Raw genomic sequence first — 23,503 nt, 5'->3', positions numbered from 1 at the left:
TAATTAATATTATTTGTATAAAATATCACGCGATATAATGCTAAAACGATATACTCGTAGTAAAGACTACACAATATCAGCGTAGACGTATTGGTACCTAAAAATCTTACGGAATATATTTTACCCGTTGTAAGAACATTAGAACAAATGTATCCAAATCCATTTATCAAGTGGATCGCCTTCGCATTTGGGGTATCCTGCGGGCATCGTGTAAAGCTCGGGCGCCGGACGACGGGTTTCCGGCGACGGGACGACAACTGCTCCAATATCTGCTATCGCCTTTAGCGGATTACAATCACACACAATAACGTTTTAGGATACACTCGTTTTATCGGTTTGAATAAATGTGACGGTGATTCGTTTTTCTTTTTTTTGTTTCTTTAATGCGTTTCGTTTAATGTTACTGTTAAAAGCTTGTCTATTGTGTATACTGCTGCTTTATTTGTCTTATTTTTAATTATGTCTTGAATGGTTTCTTATACATATTTAATAATTGTGAGTCTGTTCTGACGTTCAGATCATATTCGTTTATGAATAATGTGACAATTTCTCGATAGTAAATAATTTTTAGCTTTCACTAATATTTTTTTAAAATTAAAACGATTCTAGGAATATACTCGTATCATAAGGTAACGCACTTGGGGAATCCTGCGGGCATTATGTAAAGCTCGGGCGCCGGACGACGGGTTTCCGGCGACGGGGCGACAACTGCTCCAATATCAGCTATCGCCTTTAGCGGATTACAATCACACACAATAACGTTTTAGGATACACTCGTTTTATCGGTTTGAATAAATGTGACGGTGAATCTCTTTTCTTTCTTTTTGTTTCGTTAATGGTTTTCGTTTAATGTTACTGTTTAAAGCTTGTCTGTGGTATGTATTTTTACTTTTGATTTGTCTTTCTAATTATGTCTTGAATGGTATTTATACATTTTTAATAATTTTGAGTCTGTTCTGACTTGAAGATCATATTCGTTTATTAATTCATTTGACAATTTCTCAATAGTAATTAACTTTAACTTTTCAATTATAATCGTTAAAAAAATAAAACTATTCTGAAAATGTACCATAAGTTTACTTTATTGTACATTTTATTACCTTTAGTATTCCACTACTGGAAATTTGACAATAATCATTATATAGTACCTACAATTTTTATTTTCGTTTTTTCATTGACAATACTAAAGCGCCTTAATAGCTACAAACTAAAAACATTTTTGACAAACAAAACAGAGAAAGTGACTGAATTAATTTGCCTTTGCCTATTTATAAATATATTGTTGTATTATTATTGTTACCAGAATAGTTTTACTTTTATAAGACAAACAACAAAACAACTACAAAAGACTAATTACCAAAATAGTTGATTGTAGAAATGCCTAATTACCAAAATAATCCCAAAATAGAACTAAAAAAGAACTTAAGTAATATTATTATTTTAAAATTTTAGACTACCTCCTTGAAAACCCGCCTTATTTTTTAACGGTATTTCTCGAATCTCTCGAATTTAAATACGTAAAAAACATGAAAAAGTTTCCACACGCAAGGCTCCCTGCATTGATCGTTCACAGTATCGGTATTCAAAAGCACTTGACCGCTCCACTGCGTAAGTTCGAGAGGCGTTCGTCTGAGGTGAAGAGCGGATTTTTGTCTGCCTTCCACCGGCAGGAACTTATGATTCTCGAGAGGGGAACGTGCGAACTGTGTACCTAATCGATTCTGTATATAGCTACTACATTTGAGTGATTATTATATTTGTAATAAAAAAAAAACATCTGGGAAATTTTGCGGTTACTTTAAGCTCGAGTGCGAAATGTGAGAAACCTAGTCGATTTTGCATACTTTCGAATGATTACGATATTAATATTTTTAACTGACAAAGGAGATATACCGTCTGCCCTCCACCGGCAGGAACTTGTGATCCTCGAGAAGGGAACGTGCGAACCTAAATATGAGCACTGATTTTGATTATAATATATATATTATATATATATATATATTATATATATATATATATATATTTTGGTTTCAACGATCTGGGAGATTTTGCGGGAAACTTTAACCTCGAGTGCGAATTGTGAGAAACCTAATCGATTTAGTATACGAATTACTTTAGAATTATTACGATACAATTTTTTTATTGACAAATTATTTTGCGCTAATAAATGTTAAATGTTCGCTGTTATATTCTATTATTCAGCTTTATTAGGATGTCATGTATAGATTTAATTATAATTTAGTACTACAATGCTATCCTGAAGACCATGTTAAAATACAAGATATAGCTTACCCCAAAACGGCTTTACCACGAAAATCTTTTAGCAAATTACGTACCTGAAACAGAAAAATAATAAATCATGAATAAGTAGAAAAATAATGAAAAGTAATCACCACCCAAAACGTAAACAAATTGTCTAATCTCTATTAATTTTAATATCCATACATCATAATACCCGAGTTTACACCAATTAAATGTAGACGCGGAAATATGTGAAAAACAAAACATAAATAAAATTTAAAGTGTAATATCTGCCTAAATGATCCCGCGCGCAATTACTCAAAATTAATGGTGAAATTAATACTTTGACCGCTCATGTTAATTAAGAACTTTATGTTGCGGCATTCGTAGCCGGTTTTATCTCCTTTTGTTGATTCTCTTAATTTTCGCTTTATTTTCCTTAAATAAGAATTATGCGATGAATGCCATCGTATTCATGCCATCGCGAGCACAATGCGAGGAATGCCATAACAAAAAGATTTGGCGACATTAAAAATTAATCTGGTTGCATATAAAAATAAACCAGTTTTAAATTTCGAATTTCCAGTATTTCTTTGTATTATGTGAATGGCGTTGCGGTTAACCGCGAGCTTACTTAGCGGTAAGTGACACTACGTTGTAGTATGCTTGTTTGGGAGATGCTTGTACATTATTGTCTTAAGGAATTCCAGATTGTAGGAAGCCGGGATTCACTCTAAAAGTGGACTTCCCTTTGTTGGATATATCAAAGTACACACGCAGGTAGTCTGTTACTTTTGTATTCAGTTTCAATCAAACACCTATTACAGACATTGAAAGGTGGTAGAATCAGTATGGTAAGACCGAGGAGGTACCACCGCCACCCATTTCAGGAAGAATTTGGATGGCTTCTGACTTACATATAAGGTAACAATTTCAAGTTTTAGGAGTGGCAAGGAATCTGTGATCAGTTTCAGGTAGAACTCTTGTTCTATTTCATTTTCAGATTGTCATGAAAATCTGGTAAGATGACCATTACGAGGGGTAAGCTATGTCAATATCTTCAGTATATAGGAACATAACCAGAAAGTTCCTATAGGTTAGTAGCACTTCATCATGAACGTGAAACAGCGGCTGCGTAAGCAAGCGGATATAATTCGGCTTTCATAAAGTTTCGCGGAAAATTCCCATCAAACAAAGTAGCACTCTATGAAGCTGGTTATATAATATGCAGCGTGTACATAGCTGCTGTATAGGATCTTTATCAGTCCGGCAAACAAACTTCAAAGTATTATTCCTTACGGAAACATCTTTAACGGGGACCGGCCGTTAATAGGAACACGGTTTGAATGCGAAATAATTGGCCAAGTGCGAGCTGGGAACCCAAAATGTATGAGTTTAATCAATTGTTCAATTTTTTTTAATTATTAGTGTTTATTATTATAGTAAACTAGCTGACCCGGCAAACGTGTTGCCATATAAATAAAAGAAAATGTTAAGGGTGAACAACCCTTATCACTTACGGATTTGAAAAATAGATAGAATATTTGAAACTGCGATGGTAGCGATGTCTGTCGAATCCAATGTGAAACATTCTAAAATCAAACACTACTTACGAATTAAAAATTAATTAAAAAAACCCAAAAATGTTCCCACGGATTAAATTGTGAATCTAAACCATTCTCAAGTCCCCTTGAACACACACAACAAATTTCATCAAAATCAGTCCAGTCGTTTAGGAGGAGTTCATTGACATACACACGCACATAAGAAAAATATATATAAAGATGTAGAAATACAGGAATCTATCTATTATGGTTCAATAGATAAATCGAAAGACGCCAAATAACATGACGCCAATAACTGATCTCTTGTATCAGGATTTACCATTTTATATTTGTCTTTGTTGTTATAGTGGTCATAGTAACACACTAAAAATTTCAAGTGTCTACTACGGCTCAAGAGATAGATGTCTTTGACAGACGGACATCAGAACCTCACTAATAGGGTCCAATTTTTTCCTTTAGGAACAGAACTCTAATAAATGTAGTTCAAAAAACTGAAAAACATGCTTTTATCATAAAATCAACTAAAAAGTAGAAAATAATTTTCAATCTAGGAATCAATTAAGGAACAGTAAATAGTATAATTGTGGAAAAACTAAATATCAATCTAGTAACTTTGCGATGAACTTTCTTTAAGGCGTTCGAACAATCTCGCCTCGAAAATCGTCAATCCTGAGGATGTTGATAAGGGCAATGGTACAAAATTATTAAAATCGTGTATTGTCATCGGTTTTTGTCAATTTTTTAAATTTTGATTTAAACTGAACATTCAAAGTGGATAGAAATCGGGTTCAAAGATTCTGTTACTCTGTTACGCACATACATACATATTATATACATACAATCCAAGCTAATAAAAGCGTGTTAAAAAGTAGCTTTCCGAAACCGTAACGTTTCACTCGAACCGAAATATTCCGAGCGTGTATTATAATTTACATAAACTCCGACGTCATTCGAGATGTATTAAGGAAATGCTATTTTACACTTTGATATGCAGTAAGAATGCTGTCTGTTCTGTGTGTGGAATAAAAAGCCATGTTTCAGCTTCGCGAAGCTTCGGTGAATGAATTATATGGTGTCTGTTATGCGCTGCATGCATTATAACGCAATGCTTGTATGCATGAGGAAAATTGTGAACCTCTGAAAATGTTAGACGCAAGTACTCTTAGCTTGGTCGTTGCATAAGCATGTGATACGAATAATAGATATTGAGAACAGTTTCATTATACTATATGGAACTACGTCAAAGTATATAATTTTTGAAAATAACTTAGAGCTCAATTTACGCTCAGGAAACAAATTGGAGATATACTGCAGTTGCTCATACTCATTGCTATGTCCTGCTGCCGGGAACAGATATCCCCAAGACCTGGCTATAGACCCCTATGATGGTCATGTTCGGATTGAAAAACTTGAAACACCTTTGAGGTGTGTGTATGTGTATGAGAGATTTAAAAAAAATCTCAAAGGTATGTGAAGTCTACTAATACGCACTTGGCCAGCGCGGTGGACTATGGCCTAATCCTTCTCATTCTGAGAGGAGATCCGTGCCGAGCAGTGGGACAGTAAAGGGTTGATGATGATGATGATGATATACGGTGTGTAAATTTCCTCATAATGTTACTGTTAAAACAAGTGCTAAAAAATCTAAGGGGCGTTGTGATCGAACCACACACTCCCTGAGAGGCTTTCAACCTGGGCTATCACGTATAATAAGTACGCTGTCATTTTAAAAAGGAGATTGTAATCCAATTTATTGAGATGTATCGGCCATGAGACATCAAACAAACCGCAGTCTTTGAATCCGGTAATGCGATAGTTTCTTTGACATGATAACGACCCGCCTTCGCGAGCTCATATCAACTGAATATATTATATTCTATTGACGCACGCTCTCAACTATGGAAGCAAACGGGAAATATTGAAAATATCCAGCAAAGAATCTTTCAGTACATTTTTGTAAGCAAAGTCGATTCATAAAAGGCAAGATCAAATATCATTCGAATTGGATATAAGTTTAAAACGCTGGGCACTCAACGCTTTCTATTTTCTTATTTCTTTAGACTTCATTTGTGACTGAAAGATTTCCAGCGAAATGCATTATGAAACAAAAGCGTGGATTTGTCTGCAAATAATGTTTTCAGTCTTTCAGTCCAGTCAAATGCAAATTACTTTTATATTGAAATTGTTAATACTTGTCTTTTAGTTTCTTTTGTAATATTGAAGTAGCAAACGAGCATGCAGTCTACCTGATGGCTACTGCCGCCCATGGACATCTATAATCAAACCCAGTTTAGATTAATCGTACCTCAGGTTGACCGATTTGTTGCTAACCTTGAGGATTTGGTTGGAATGCTCCGGTTAAGTATATCTCCCCTAACATTAAATTTAACTTAAAAATTAACCTTGATTCCTAGCAAAATATGTAGTTTACAGTCCAGCAGTGACAATAGATTAGATCGGCATCAAAAAGGCTGTGCGCTGGATTAAACTATTTTCAAGTATCGCAACTCGAGGAACATGATGCGATCAAAGGGATAGTATTGTCTTGCATAATTAGTAAATTCCGGTTATAATAAAGGATTCCATTATAGCAATTCGGATACCGGATTGGTTTTGTATTATATTCAAAGGTTTGTAGTTATGACATTAATCTTGTAGCAAGATGGTGTTAAAGCTTTTTATTATTTGTGTGAAAAATCAAGCTGTTTTTCTGCGTTACAACTGAAAAATGTTCGGGAAGGTAGACGTTTTAAAATAAGATGTTCCAAATTGATTCTTATAAAAATCAAGAAATAATTGAAATATTTTAACTAAGCCATTTATGAAAGTCGCTCGTGATGGTGTGAAAAAGAAATGTATTCGTATTTCTTAATCCTTAACCAAATATGACGAAGGGGGAAACTGGCGCATTAGCCGCGTCAGTCATCAGCAGAATGAATCATTACTTGAAGAGTGCGTCAGTAGCTCGTGTCAAAGAGCCTGAGCTCAAAAGTCCTCGTAGCCGCCCCTCCCCGCGTCACGTTCTTCCTTCCCCGCGCATGCCCGCAAGGAAGGGCTGATTGAAGGGCCACTCTAAAACCTCGGCCACCCGCTCGTTCGCTCGCATTCAAGGGTCGTATCTGGATTATAGGGCGCCAAAGCCAGCACCTTCATCAGATATGTATAAACGTGTTTGCAGTCCGCCAATTCAAACGTCGAAAATTGTTTTGCTCCTAATTTAATCCTATTCAGAGCTACCGTGTGTTTGGAGCTGCTTTATTGTAAAAAATAAGCCTTAACGAACGCTGACTATTCGGGGTCGGTAACCGTTGATAGTTACCCACGTATTTCGGTTTCATATTAAGTTCCATATCGTCCCTTAGCTTCATATATTCGTATCTTAAGGCGATGTTGCCGTGTAAGTTATTATAAGAGAGGTGCGCCGAGGGAAATGAATGTCGAGTAGGTCGGCCCGTTGTCATTCATATTAGCTGTGACTGCTTAAATTCGTAATCATACAGCGTCAATTCACAGGCGTTGCGCGGTGTACGTGATGGCAAAGGGGAAATTTAAACGGGTCGTATCATTTTTGTGACACGCACAATGTTTTGTAATGTCATTAAAAAATAAATTGAATTAAATATTAAGTATATAAAATGTTGTCTAAATAAAATGTATAAATAGAAATTAAATAAAATGTTGTCTTCTGTTCCATCTGGTAGGTATGCTATTTCTGCAGTTTTAAATCTCAGAGCGCAGAAACTAGCTGGGACAGAAAACCTTAATAACACTCACCAACGACGAAGTCCGTCGTAACACAAAATGATTACACACATAAAGAACGTTATCTCTTTACACTCTGAACCGGCATAAACCGGTTACAGTCGGGAGTAACCGCTCCGCAACCGCCCGAATGTTTACGCGAGTTTTACGCACCAATCTCGTCGTTGCGACGCTCTAGCTAGATATTGAAAACGGAATTATGACGAAATAAAAATGGCGTGCAAAATTCGTAACGGATTTGGCGCACGACGTCACAGGACCAACAACGCGACTAGACGACGGGAAATGTGCGAAGCACCTCCGGAAATCGGCGAATGTGTTCGAATTTTAAGCGCAACCGAAAACGAATTTAGTTCGTAAACATGATGGATGGAGGGGAATCTGAACTCAATTCGCGGGTCAAACCGATTACGGACTGAACTTAATCAATTGGGTTTGCGATGTTCGGTGTAAGCCTAGGTGTGCTTAGGTTATTACCAAATTGACGTATGCCGAATATTTGAAATTTTCAGGATAAAATTTATTGAGGAATACTATTAGTTAGCGTATCTATTATTGTTCTCCTGCTGGGCATGGGTATCCTCTTAGAGTGAGAAGAGTTTAGGCTATATTCCACCGGGCTGGGCTAGTGCAACCCTTGAGAACTTTTTTCTTAATAAATCGAGACGCGTAGGTTTCCTCACAATGTTTTATTTCATCTTTAAAGCACGTGATAATTAATTTCTATGCACATAACTTTAAAAAGTCAGAGGTACCTGAGATTTGAACCTCGGAACCCCAATTGAGACGGCCAGTTATCCTTACATCGTATGAATAATAATTGTGGTCTTTTACTCTGCTACAATATATGTTTCTATTTTTATACTCAAATTTATTTAAGTTGTGTGTTTTGACACTAAAGGTCCTCCTTATCTTGATTCTCGGGAAATTCCTCTGTGAAGTAGTTATATGTAGTATTAACTGGATTAAGTTTTCCTTGTTGAAATTAGTATTATCCAACATAAGCGAGGTTTCAACTATAATGACAATAGAAGCGCAGGAACAACGTAGATATTGTTGTTCTCTGAAATAACATCAAATAATATAATAACGAGGACGGAAGTATGATTTGCTTCAATTCTCCCAGTTCTAAGAAGTATGCCGGATACAATTAACGGATATTTTATGTTATAGGTAGCCATTACAAATTCCTAGTAAATCAGTTTTATATGAAATTAATTTGATATATTTCTAAAGTAAAGTAAAATGAAGGTGGTAGAACCTTTTGTGGTTCGACTCCAGCGGCACCACCACCATACCTATTTCTACCTAATAACAGCAGTGTTAGGCGCTGCTGTGTTCCGGTTTGAAGGGTGTGGTAAGGGAGACAGACTTTTCCGAGGCGTTCCAGCTTAGTCCTCAGGGGTAGCGGCGCATCTGTGGCCGACCTCAGGTAGGGAACTAATCCAATCTGGGGTTGATTACAGATGTCCATGGGCGGCAGTAGCCACTTACCATCAAGTGGACTGCAGGCTGGTCTGCTACTCCTATATTATAAAAAAAAGTATCATAATATGTGCTATCAAATATTATTTTGATATTGAGCTTAAATATATTCGTATGAGTTTTAATGGTTAACTGTAAATTAACTTAATCTTAATGAAAATAGATCTTGGAAAAGTAAGAGTAATCGGTAAAGTTTGAAATTATTCGATACATATAGATATAACTAGCTAACTGCGCAAACGTTGTGCTGCCATATAAATAAAAAAAAAATAGGGAGAACAATCCTTATCACTTAGGGGTATCAAAAATAGATAGTAGCCGATTCTCAGACCTACTGAATATACATATAGAATTTGGTGAAAATAGGTAAAGCCGTTTCGGAGGAGTACGGCAACTAACATTGTGATACGAGAATTTTATATATAAGATTAACAATAATATTAATTGTAATTTAAGTAGTTACATTCGATTTAATAAGTTGAGTAGCTTCCAAATTTAATAAGCCTTTTATTTATTTATCACCGACTATGTGATTAAAAAAAACCTATGTATAAAATTTCAACGATCATTATCATTTAAATCGGTTTTTGTCAAAGGTTATCTCTTTGGGTTAATCTAGGAATTGTCTGTACCCAGAATCGTATACATCTTAAAGAGGTGTCTTAACGTAACTTTTTTTCGTAAATTAAAGGTTTTGGAAACATAAGTTTTCATTAAACAAAATAAAACAAATAAATTAATTAAAAATGATTTTGATTAATCAAATGAATTTTGGTCCAATTGCCCAGACAGTCAAGTGCGCCACTAATCAATCAATAAGCATATTAATGCGGTGGTGTATTTGTCGTAATCGAGACGGGATATTAGATCAAGTGCCATCCGATAACCGTTTCGGTAAATGAGTTTTTAATTACCACGGCCCGGGGAGAATGTAAACGTAATACAATTTTGGAGGGCGAAATTAATGAATCATTTGCTTATTCAAATAAACTAGTATTCGGCCAGTTGTCGAAATTATGTTATATTTTTTTAAAACATAGTTATATTTTTTTATTTTTTTTTTTATTTTGCCCGTAGATTAATAAAGATACTACGCCACCTTGAAATTGAATGAAGTCATAAAAGGCTGATTTGTCAGTTATTTTTTTGAATTCTTGACAAATAAAAAACATTTTTAGAGAAAATTTACGAATAAATAACTAATACTGCGTAATTTACGTATATAAGTAAATAAGTATTTCAAATATTTTAGGGATATTTTTTTACGCAACTTTTACAATTCTCAAAACTCATGTTCAGTTTCAGTTTGAGACTCAGTTTTGAGAATTGAAATAGTTGCGTAAAAAAGTTTTGCCACGTGCTAAAATGTCCCTAAAATTTGAAATAATTATTTATTTATTATGTTAATTACGCAGTTTTAGTTATTTATTCTTAAATTTTCTCTAAAAATGTTTTTCTTTGTCAAGAATTCAAAAAAAGAACTTACTAATAAGCAGTTTGTGGCTTCATTCAATTTCAAGGCGGCGAAGTATTTTTACTAATCTATGGAGTTGAAGATAGAAAACTTCGCGGAGAGTGATAGATACTAGTTTTTATTCCCAAAATATTTAGGGATCCTTGATTTAAAAAAGCGGTGAACTACATGCGCACGCGCCGCGTGGTTATTCGTTGTAGAATTATTGTCACAGTGTAATCGACCAAGTGCGAGTAGCACTCGTACACCGCTAGTTCCGTATCTCCATAAAATATTTGACGCCATTTATTTTTAAAATATAAGTTTTAGTATTTGTTCCCATCCTTATAGATGTTCTTATAATAAAAAAAATCTTGTCTGTCTATTGCAGTTTAATGAATAAACTTAAAAACACCCCCTTAATATGATTTTTTTAAGGAGGTATCTGTTGTTATAGCAGCCCTAATATACATTGTAGAAATTTCAATTGTTTATCTACTACCATATAATTTATTATGTTTTAACTAAACTATAGATATGTATATAAACAACATTCTAAACTAAACTATATATATTATACATCTAAATAATTAAATATAATAGGCTTCATCCAAATTGTTGTCCTTCGGAAGAGTTCCCAAAACACTGGCGACATTACCCCGCTGAATAGCTAAGCTAATTCTCTGTCCGAGGTAAGCGCCAGCCCTTTGGTCATTGGTGCACTCGATCAATCGCTTGGAAAGATGTTTATAGAAAGATCGAGCGTCAGAACTCCACGGTCCCATTGTCTCCACGCCAAACGGCAAAAATATGTAGTCTCTACTGAGACTTGCATACTACCGCTCAAATGATAGCGGCCGATGACAGACGGACAGATATCGGAAGCTTAGTAATAGAATCCTGTATTTACCCCTTGCATACGGAACCCCAAAGAGCGGCGAAGCGTCCAATCCGTAAACATTTTACGTTGTTGTTACCGTGAGTTTTAAATTTGCATTTGCAGCCGGTCGTTCAACTGCACCTGATTCTGCACTCATTGTGCAATCCGGCAATTAACAAGGAATCAGTCGTCTGGGTTTATTGAAATAAAGGAAACTCAATTAATGGTCAAGTTTGTACCAATCAACGACGCTTCTGTTTGCCATTTTAATGCTAAATATTCTTTCGTTTTATTGCTTTCATGACTGATTTAACAATTTCCAATGGGTGAATTTTTGTAGTGAACGGCGAAGGAATTTAGTTAGGTTCTTTATATTTTACTTTGTAGTTATATTTTTACACGGATTGACTATTAAAATAGAGAACCAAGAAAAGAAAATGTAACATATGTGTTTACAAGTCTTAAGTAGTTTTCAGTTTATAAAATCGACTTATCACAATTACTAATTCTAGGATACGACAAACAGGGCGTCCTTTTTACTACAATCAGGAATAGAACATAAATTAAATACCCAAAAAAACAAAAATAATAAACGAATTTCCCGAACATTATCTCGCATGTAAATATATATTTTTATTCTATAACACGCATATTGCAGGGCAAATAATCTAACATGAAATTTGGGTGGAACAGTTTCCTCTTCTGAATTTTGTATGAGAGTCAGCGGTAGGGGCTAAATATTGGACCGGCTTACTGAGTTGGTAAACATTTTTGATTGAGTTCATACCTGCAGCTTTTCGTTCGGAACGAAAAAGAGCAATCTAGGCCTTTATTAAAATACTAAGTGTTATTCTAGACTTCGTTCATACGTGATTGATTTGAATTTTAATAATAAAATCAGAACAACTTTTACAGAATCTGTATTTTATCGAAGAATCCGTTCATCACTATCATCAACCGTTTATAGTCCCACTGCTGGGCACGGATCTCCTCTGAGAATCAGTAGAATGAGGCAAAAGTCCACCAATGCCAAGTGAGGATTGGTAGACATCACATACTATTAAGAACTAAGGTAAAGTCACCTATTTCCGCGGTATTTTCACTAAAACTAGAAAGAGCGTCAGATATTAAGCATTTGCTACGGCTTACTAAAGAATTAGATCATTTTATCAGAAGCTTTATTATCTGTACTCTTGAAATAAACTCGACATTTTACGATTAAATATTGATTTAAATGTGTATTTTAAATAAATATGAACCTAGGCAGAAAACCCTAATTCCGATGTAAAAATCCTTATTCCGATGTATTTGGTTCCTAATTCCGAGTATACAAAATAAGGGAGTGAAAGAGATAGAACGACTGCTATATGGTGTATAAAAATGAATGTTATTTATTGAATTTAGTTTCAATTTCGATTCAATTTTTTTTATTAGTTAAAGAGTAGCTTTATCAAAATTCTTCTTAGCAATCATAGCTAAGAGGGAAGCTGCCGAAATAAACATTTTTTATAGTATAGTTTCTTGATTGGTTAATTTTACTAATGTATATCATGTATTTTTTTTAAAACTGCAGTCAATTCGTGTATCTGCAATACAATTTTGGACATTCTTCTTCGTGTACTTTACTAAGGTTTATTATCGTACACCATAAATAATAATAATATGGAATACCGTCATGAGGTTTATAGAATTATTTCATTTTAAATAATTTAATCAAATGAAAACGTCGTAAAATGTTCTAGTTCTTATTTAATTATCCGTTATAATCGTATGACAATGTTAATTCTTCATTAATTAGGATTAAGCGAATTACGGATACAAACAATAGAAATGTTCTTAAAAATCGATGAAAACTTTAAACACCCTTTATAGTATTTTTCGGTTATGCCGCGGATTAATGTGCCCATATAACCTAATTCCGACTTATATACATCGGAATAGCGTTTCATAACTAAAAATCACGTTTCCAAATTCCGATTATTAAATAATAAAAGACTTTTACACAATTTAGAGACAGAAACATGCTTTATTCAAATATGTACATAATAATACACAATGCTTGTTCAATATAACATCCATATCTGGATGAACTTCATTTTGTCTCCTTAGTTGTCCCATAGAAGAGATTAGGAAACTACATAAATAGGTCATCTTTGATATTATATAATTAGGTAATGCAGTACAATGAAGTACCACGGAAAATGATTTCGATATTAATTGAGTATTAAATTTGTCAAATCCGAAGCAAGACGTGCTTATTCATAAAAACAACTACATAAATTGAAATTAAAAACAAGTCTATGAAATTGCTATTCCGTGGTATACCTCAGTTTTAGGGACAGCCCAAGATATTTGGCACCTAACGCCGCTGTATTTTTAAACTTATTTTTACTCTTATCTGTTAACAAATAAGCACAAAATTTAAATGTTATCGATTTCATATATATTCAATATAATGTTTTCATCGAAACACTATCACACACATGCAAATTTACTGAAAAAATCAGTATTTGCGAAATCGTGACATTCACGTGCAAAAGGCCCAAAATGTATGAAGCATGCGTTTGATGGAGGCACTAATGCAAAACTATGCGATTATTCAAAAAACCATACACATAATACTATTACGATAGCCATATGACAATAGAGTGATAAATTATCTATTAAATAACATACCTTTTATTAAAAATGAGTTGGTAAATAGTTTATAAAAGCCGTTTTTTTAAATACCACGGAATATGGTGCCAATTTCAGAACCCCTCGGCATTAGGTGACTTTACCTTATTTTTAAACTCTCTATATTTCTAGAACAGCTTTTCTTTACATTTAAAGCATGTAACAATAAATTTCAAACGCCCATAACTTTAAAACCTCCGACCTCTAGATTGAGAGGTCGAAACTCAAATAATTACGCTATTTTACCAAATTTGTTGCATTAATAAGTTGGTTGATAAAACTACTAAGACATCATTGCCTTTTGACGAATAATCAGCAACTATCAAAATAAGCTGACGATGCAAACAGGTCAGACCGGTTAGTCTTGATGTTAGGCTTAATCCAGCGTGATAGAGACCGGCTTACGGAATTTAAAAGGTATAAAAGTAACAATTAAATAAAACAGACGAAAGCTTTTCCTTTAATTATGGCGGCTGTTTTCTTTCCTTATCGCAATTTTATTACAATGACAATACGCAAGGGCTCGCCTATTAAATTATTTGTATGAGATATCTCGAAGCTTGGCGGCGTTAAGCTCCAGTTATTTGAACGAAAAATATTCTTTCCAAATTACGTCCTATCGTTGTTTACTGTTATATGTGTTACAGTCACATTCCATTGACTCATTTATGTTTCTAGTAATTAATAATTTATCTATCTTGTATTTTATATTTTTTGGAATATTTAGTCTCGCTTTGAGATATGAAATGTAATCTGCTTTTTGCAATCTCTTGTGCTATAAATTTGTGCATAAAAATGTATTACTGTAAATGTTGATGGTATTGGAAGAATTTATAGATTTTTTGGAACCCTTTCCGAGTGTTTTAATGTGCGTTTATAAGATCGTAATATATCATACGATCTAAGAATAAGAACAGGAACAAACTGATGTGCTCTTACCCCAATATTTCACTTGTGGCTTCCATACATTATGGTAAGAAAGCACTCTCTACAACTTTAAGAATTTTCAGTTCGAATAAAATAGATTGCGCCAAGTTTTAGAGATATTTATGAATCCATTGGCGCTCTTACTAACAAAAGAGGATAAATTGAAAATGTTCGCGGTACCGGTGCTTGCTGGTCGACATCGCGTGCGGACGAACTCGTAAATATAAAATATTTAATATTTCGTATGTACCTACATGTCCTCGGCCACACGTATATAAAATTCATGCTCTTAATACAGGGCACGGCGCTTCGGTACACGTATGGTGGATTTTATTGCAATGACAAGGAAACAATTGCTGTTTTATTTTTTGAATTAATTCTGTTTCAGTTCGGGGCGAAGTGGACAATATTCCCTTTAGTTAAATATTTGAAGCCAACTTACCCGTGAAGTTTTCAATATCTATATAATTATTCGTTCAGAAAAATTACATATGTTTTGCATCCATTTTGATGTCGAATTAAAATTAGACTTAGAAATGTATCAAGAAAATATCGTCCTCATAGACATTTAAAATGCTATCAGAGTAGCTACATTCATATGTTGCCAAATTGTTACAAGACTACAATGTACCTACTCGTAGTAACTTAGTGGCACTTTGACAAAGTAGGCATTCGAGTTAATAGACTCTCTTTGGTCGATAAACATTATTACGCCCAAAGAAATTTCCGCTAATTACGTTGAAAGATTTCAGGCAATTTGTGACTTTCTCTAGAAATCTAAACGGCTTTTCTCGAAGAAATCCAAGCGATTAGCGAAAATAAAGTCGTCGGGAAAGGAATAGTCGAGCAGACGGAGCGTTTTAAGACAATGCGCATCATTCAAATATCCCATTAAATCGTGCGATTTAGTTCGCAAGAGCGAGTTCGGGTAAATTAAGCAAATTAAGAGCCGGTTCGTGAGACAGTAATTACAGCGCGTCTATACTTGGCCACCGACCAAGTACGTATGTAACTGTGTAGCTAGTTACTTTATCCTCGGGATTTATGGGGGTCCAGATTTTCGAACTCAATTGCTGCAGGCCGTGGGCGCGCGGATTGGATTATAAATGTTATCGCCAGTGTCGCATCAACGAGCCTGAAAAATTTTTCCTCGCAGTCCACTGCGTTCTGAACGTATTTCAGTTTAAAATGTAATATTTCGATACGCCGCTTTCCGTTCAACGCCACCCAGTTGGTAAGCTGGTTGGAAAATGAAATAAAAATTGAAATATTGATGATTTACGTACATTTTACGTGTTATCACTTAAAATTTGAAAAGGAAATGTAATGAAATACGAAATATAGGAAAAATATAAAGACATAAAATGCAATATGCATTTTGAAAATAACACGAGAGAAAGGTGAACCAAATGTGTCACAAAAATTCCCTAACATGAATTAAACATAGATTAGATATTAAATTATAACAATTTTGGAGAACCAAAAATATATGACACATAAAATGTGCAATTGATAAAATCAAAAACTCCTAATTACCGCTGAAAACATATACAAAACTCGTATTAAAAAATAGAAAGTTACAACGTAACTTGAAATGACCGAATTAAACAAAAAAGGATGTAAGAAACTTAAAAGGAGCAAAAGTGTATAGGAAAGCAATGAAATGACACGTTATCAAATAAAACAGCTGTAGTGCAGGCGCGTGGGCGGGCGGCGCGGTTGGGCCTATCGACTCGCCCTCGCGCGAACTGACTCACCTCAAGGTCACCGCTGCCACCACCGACCAGCGAAGAGCGGACCGAGCCCTACTCTAAACGCCCGTCGACCTCGCTCCTCCTGTCTAATCTAAGTGCAAGGAAAATTTTCCTCGTCCTTCCGATACATTTTCCAGGGAGAGGGCGCCGGCGCCCACGGCGTCCCTGAGAAAACTGACGGACGTCGCCGGTCCTCCACGGGTTTTATAGGCGACGGAGGGGCGGGGCGGCGGCGCGAGTTGCGCCGTCGATTCGCGACTCGATAAATAAATTAATTAAAAGTGCAAGTGAGTGATCGCCGCGTGCAGGCAGCCTACGAACTCGCCTAGAGCTTCCCTTAATTGCTATTTTAGACGCATGGATACTTCCCTGTGATTGTTTTCTAGTTTGTAGTATGGTTTCAGATTTCATGATAGATGCAATAATATCAGATCATGAGAAAACAAATTACTGTACGATACATACAAAATCGTTTACAATTGTGTGTAATAAATGGTATATATAATACTAAAGATTTTTTTTGTAATATAAGAGCAGCAGACAAGCATGCAGTCAACCTGATAGTAAGGAGTTACTGCCGTCCAAGGACATCTGTTATCAACCCCAGATAACATTAGATACCTACCTGAAGTCTGTCACAGATGTGCCGCTACCATAAGGACTAAGCTGGAAGTCCTCGGAAAGTAAACCTCCCTTTCCACACTCTTCAAATGTAGTGCTTAACTATTATTAGGCAGAAATAGGTGTGGTGGTAGCACCGCCGGTATCGAACCACGGATGGTTCTACGAGTACAATTTTAAGAATTTAAAAACATATACCTATCTTCTTGGTTAGAATTATCATTAAAAATGTTTAAAAACATCACGTTTTCCTGTACGTTAATATCTAAATTCATAGAGCAAAAGCAAGGAAATACTAATACATTATCATGTATGTTAAACATATTAAACATCTCCTTAAACATCCATTTTATCTAATCAAATGTGAAAACTCGATCGCGCGGCTTCAGAGAATTTCTAGAATCAATCAACTTGTAAGGTCGGTAACACGTCAATAGTATTACAAATATCCTATTTGTATCAATGCAAAGGGAAAGGTTATATGGATCACTTGTCTTCAAGTGTTTAAGGTCGCGTATATTTGAAAAGTTTAGAGTAAATACTATGAGAATGTTGTGGAGTATACCAGTACTCTGAGATGGAATGAGTATAGTTTGACCGGAAAGGTACGGTAAGGAAGTTTTTTTCTCATTATAGGAGTAGCAGATGAGCATGCAGTTCACCTCATGGGAAGTGGCTACTGCCGCCCGTTGACATTTGTAAGCCCCCCAGATAGGATTAGATATTCCTACCTAAGGTCGGCCACAGATGCGCCGTTATTCCCGAGGACTAAACTGGAACGCCTCGGAAATGTCAACACAGAGGCGCAAATCACATGCAAGTTTGCTATTTAAACCTTATTTATGTAAAAGTATTTTAGGTGGATAGATGTGTTATGTTTTAATGTGTGAATTATTTTTATGTCTAGAATGTCCAGACTGTTTCTCAGCGGAAAATGACGACTCGTTCAATAAATATATTAATTAATAAAAAAATGATTTGAAATTGTCTGTTTACATGAACATTTAATCAACGATGTAGAGACAGTTTACTTTTCTAAGTACAGCTATTGAATTATATGTTATAGGTTATTCCACCTCTTACAGGGGGTGTGAGGCACGCATGACGTCAGAACGCGCCCCTCCCACTCAGGTTTCCCGGAAAGAGTTCAACCGCATCACTTTTTAAGGTTCCGTACCCGAAGGGTAATAAGGACCCTATTACTAAACATCCGATCTATGTCCGTCTGTTAGTTTGTCACAGGGATTTCTTGAATCGTAATAGGATAGGATTTTTTTGAATATGCTGTGCTCACTGTAACAAATATAAAAAGGTAATAATGTAGGGGTTCTCCCCTCCATATATGAAAGATGTGTATTCCAATATTCCAATACATGTACCTCTGTAGTTGCTACGATAAAAAATATTGAAAGATTTTTTATAAAAAAAATTGTAGTATTAAATACTTCATGATGATACGAAACTTCGTGTGCGACTCGTATTTGGCCGATATTAACATTGAACTAAACATAATACATATTAATAAAAAAAAATTCAAACAACACACGGCTTTCTTAAACGGAACATAATAATATTACAAATCGATACCTCAATTCGCAAATCAGCTAACTCCACTTTTTGTCAAAATGTTTTTTTTATTAATTTTGATAGTAAATGGCGTTGAACGATATCAAAATAAAAAACATTTGGACAAAAAGTGGAGTTGCCTGATTTGCGAATTAAGGTATCAAAATGATCATTTAGTACTTGATGATAATTGATAAGTGACTACTGTCGCATATGAACATTTTTAATTAGGTATACCTACCCAGATAGGATTGGTTGGTTTGAAGGGTGTGGCACGGACACATACTTTTTCAAGGCATTACATTTTAGTCCTCAGGGGTAGCGGCGTATCTGTGGTCGAACTCGGTTAGGATCTTATCTGGGGTTAATTACAGATGTCCATGGGCGCCAGTAACATTTACCATCAGGTTTGCATGCGCGAGTGCTGCTATAATATTATAAAAAAAAACCTGAAGACGATCACAGTGACACTCCCACTCCTGGGATTGAAATAGTAGTCTCAAACCTCAACCCTCAAACTACGCTGTAGTTGGCGGGTTTAATATGAGATCTGTCACAGATAACGCTCCTCTTTTTTTTTATTTATTAGAGAAAACAAACAATAACAAAATACAATATTCGAGATATATGATTACATCTAACATTTTATTTAACTTTGCTACCAACACCGTTTTCCACGATTTATTGGTTCTTATTAGTGGTTCTTACAAAAACAAATTACTTTATTTTTTAAATAGAGTCTCTTTTATGTTTAAAAATATACTACATAATTAGATATTCATGAGATTTTTTACTCTTAAAAACTAAATTGGAATAATTAATGATTACTAACTTACATAAATATAACTACTACTGGACAATTATCAGAAAGTTACATTTATTTTTTCTACGACTCTTTAATTTATCGAGACGAGCTTTTAAGGTTTCTTAAGGCTTCAGTTAATCACTGAATCAATATACCGACGAACGGAGACACAATTTTCCTATCGTGTAATTTAACTAAAAGCAAAAAATAGTAATTACAATATTTGGGTTCCGTACTATTTTTTTTATTTGAATTTTTTATCCATAAAACAGCTTACACTTACCCGTAGATATTAAATACCATTAAGAAATATACACCTACTATAAAACTACTTATTTCTTTATCTACACTAATATTATAAAGAGGAAAACTTTGTTTGTTTGTTTGGTTGTAATGAATAGGCTCAAAAACTACTGGACCGATTTTAAAAATTTCGCTAGCGAAAGCTACATTATCTACAGGCTATATTTTATATGAAATATATTTAATAAATATATTTTGAGGCGGTACAAAGTTTGCCAGGTCAGCTAGTAAAATATATTTAACAGCCATAATAAGTAATTATCTTATATTGAAAAGTTTTATTTTGAATATATATATTAATTTAACTACATAACATTTATTACAACGATTTTATCCGACGACGACAAACGTAATATGTATTTCTCTCGTATTCAAGTTAAAACGGCTAATTTCTAACGTATAAATAATAATTAATCACAAGCAACTGATATCACACATAAAAGTAAAGAAAATCTTAAATTCAATTATACACTCATAAATTTGTATTTATTTTATCTATAAAAATACATTGAACTAAAATTTACTAATATGATTACTTAAAACACTTTAAAATAATGTCAAAAATAAAATAAAAAATCCGCCCGAACAGGGACTTGAACCCTGGACCCTTGGATTAAAAGTCCAATGCTCTACCGACTGAGCTATCCGGGCTACGTGAAGGTGAGTGAAAATAGTGTTTATAGCGTACATGACTCATCGCTTATACTCTTTATAGCTATGTAAATAAAATATAATATAATAAAACTTATATTTGTACATTTGCTAAAGATTTCATAAGTCACCGACCTCGATTTATGCCTTAGTTCCTGTAATACATATATGATCGGCTGAAGATATCTTTCTTTTTAGTTATACATTCATCTTTAGCTCGTATTATTCTATTAGTAAAAATTGGAATTTCTTAGAGAGAAGCGCTTATTTGTTTGTATTTGGTATTCTTAATAAATGTGTAACCTTGCAGTAAAATATAATTTTAATTCCTTCTCTATGAAATTTATAGGTAAAGGGGTATAAATTATTTTTTATGCCATCACACTGCGATGGTGATGATTCTTCATTTCTGGTCAATCAACCAGTATTTGACCAGCATGCCCATGCCCTGAGGTTCTATTACACATTCCTCATTGTTTGAAAGTAGATCGAGCAGGAATATTAAATTAGCTTTTACTCTTGTATATCCCGTGATGTGCCAGATCCAAAGAGAAATAATAAAGTTTTAACCATAGATAAGTATAGATATCTGACCGCCTTGTAAATAAAGGAAGCAATTAAATGGCTTAAACGGCTGACAATGTGTCAGCCATTTAATGGATGGCATGGTGTAATTTACGCGGAACAATGATGACATGTGCAGTTAAGTGGTGGAACAACACGAAATCGAAGAAAAAGTACGGAGAAATATCGTTTCATTCCTAAATGATCTAAAAACTATTTTTTTTAATATTTTTCATACACGAAAATAGATGACAGTGACATTTTCAGTGGTCAAAACTGGTTACATTTTCTTGTTAGGAGTGAGTAATCTTTACTAATCTATCGGAAAGATTCAAGTTATAGTTACCGTATTATTAATAAACTCGTCCTTAAAACAAGCATAACCAACAGACAAAAAATAAAATGAATTGCAAAAAAACTTGTTTCAATTGGAACAAATTAATTCTACGTTTTCTTTTAAGAACAAAGATCTGTAGACCATTCAATATTAAATGAAAAATTGCTTTAAAGTTTTCTTACAAATTTTACCACTAATCAATATTGTTGAATACCGAAGAAATTAACTTACGACAACGTTGAAATTCTATACGCAAGATTGCTTTCTGTTTGATTTTGGTAAAAGCTCCGCTGTCAAATCTTGTTCAACACAAAAATAATTTAATATTAGAGCAGAAACATAACACCATAACATATTGTTGTTATTGTCAACCCATTACTGTCCCAATGCTGAGCAGGGTCTCCTCTCAGAGTGAGTGGGATTGAGGCTTTAGTCCATCGCGTTGGCTAACTGCGAGTTTGGTAAACTTCATACATTCTCTAATATGCATATTATATAACATAATACAACTGGACCTACGATTGTGAGGACACAACTTCACCACTATTGCAACTTACAATATATGTTACTCAAAGACTTGTACCGGTCGTTTGGGTTATGAGGGAGGCCACAATTACGACCACTAAGGTCCTTCGTTAGCTACAACCGGATACGATTGTGAGGCTACAACCTCACAACCATTGCGACTTAAGGGCCGGTTGCTGTTTTTGTTGTGGAGGCGTAGCGAAGGTAGCATCTAAACCTCTACAACTACAACGAAGCTTGAGTTTTATAATTTAAAAAATCAATTGTAAGGAGAAAATAAATATTGACACTTAATTATTATACAGACATATGTAGATAGTTTTGCCAGAGCCTATGGTTGCATACACTTTTTGGGAGGTTCTATAACGCAGCACCGAGCACGAGGAACACGATACTACATTATAAGAGAATTATTTAAGTGTTTGTATAATTGAGGCTGCTAGAACCAGACTGGCCTAACTGCATTTTAATGATTTTTGACCCATCTTTAATTCTGTAATTTAAAAATGTTATATAGTCCGCGTGAAACTGCTAGTCCGCTCTGAATATAGAAATGAATCGCGTCGCCATAGCACAGTACAAATATCTATAATCCTTTGTGACCATAGTAAATTGTATGACTACGCCTCCTCGCAACAAAGTCAGAGTGGACTATACACTTTTTCTTTTCTCCATATTGTAAATCGTTTAGGTAAGTTCGTCTGATTGGTAAACTAAACTTTTAATTATTCGTTAATCATATCATCTCCTAAGTAGTCTCGGCTGTTTACACAAAAAATGTAAAACAGTTTCGTTCCCGCTTCAGTACGTTCAATACGCAAATAAGCTGTTTATTACGTCGTATACTCGGCTTAAAGAGCAATGGAAATTGTGAAATGCCTTCAATATTGAAATGTCAACCTAGTTCGTGAGTCCACGGGGGGCTGGGGGCTAGGTGGGGCGAGAGCTGGGGGCTTTGGCTACAAGGTGGGGGCAGGAACCCACTACAATTAATAATGGCTCGTCACTTTATTAGGTGTTGCCTAAACTAGCATTCGAGTCACTGGAGTACAGTATTTGGCATTTCCGGGCCTTTGGAGAACAGTTCGAAGTATTTTTATAGTACAGGTATATACTTTTAATGTTTGTAGTCATGGCGTCATACACAATAATGACGTCATCGCCAATACTGTGCACATTTTCCCAATGACGTCACTGGAAAAGCTAGTGACTAATTGGTAGCTATTTATATACTGTGCCTGTGTAGCTGAGTTTAAATGCAACCTATTTTCGTCCCATTCATAACCTATCTAGGTAAATTCGCAGTAGAGATTATAAATCTATTCTTGATTACTGCAGGCACAGTTATTAGTAGGTACCACATTTTATTCTCTTACTTTAAAACAGCT

The 23,503-nt window shown here is 34.7% G+C and overlaps 1 protein-coding gene and 1 non-coding gene across 2 annotated transcripts in view; both read right to left on the bottom strand.

The window, feature by feature from the left end:
* The window catches only part of LOC140757516 (matrix metalloproteinase-2), a 207,349-nt gene that overhangs the window by 100,024 nt on the left and 83,822 nt on the right, over positions 1–23,503 (bottom strand). The window lies entirely within an intron of this gene.
* On the bottom strand, positions 20,617–20,689 carry TRNAK-UUU (transfer RNA lysine (anticodon UUU)). The gene has a single exon. It is a non-coding gene; the product is annotated as a tRNA-Lys (tRNA).

Source organism: Epargyreus clarus, unplaced genomic scaffold, assembly GCF_041222505.1.
Source record: "Epargyreus clarus isolate Ecla_fem2 unplaced genomic scaffold, WU_Ecla_fem_2.2 ptg000004l, whole genome shotgun sequence".
Lineage (NCBI taxonomy): Eukaryota > Metazoa > Arthropoda > Insecta > Lepidoptera > Hesperiidae > Epargyreus > Epargyreus clarus.
Note: the sequence above shows the minus strand (reverse complement) of the source record. Positions and strands in the feature narration are given on the sequence as shown.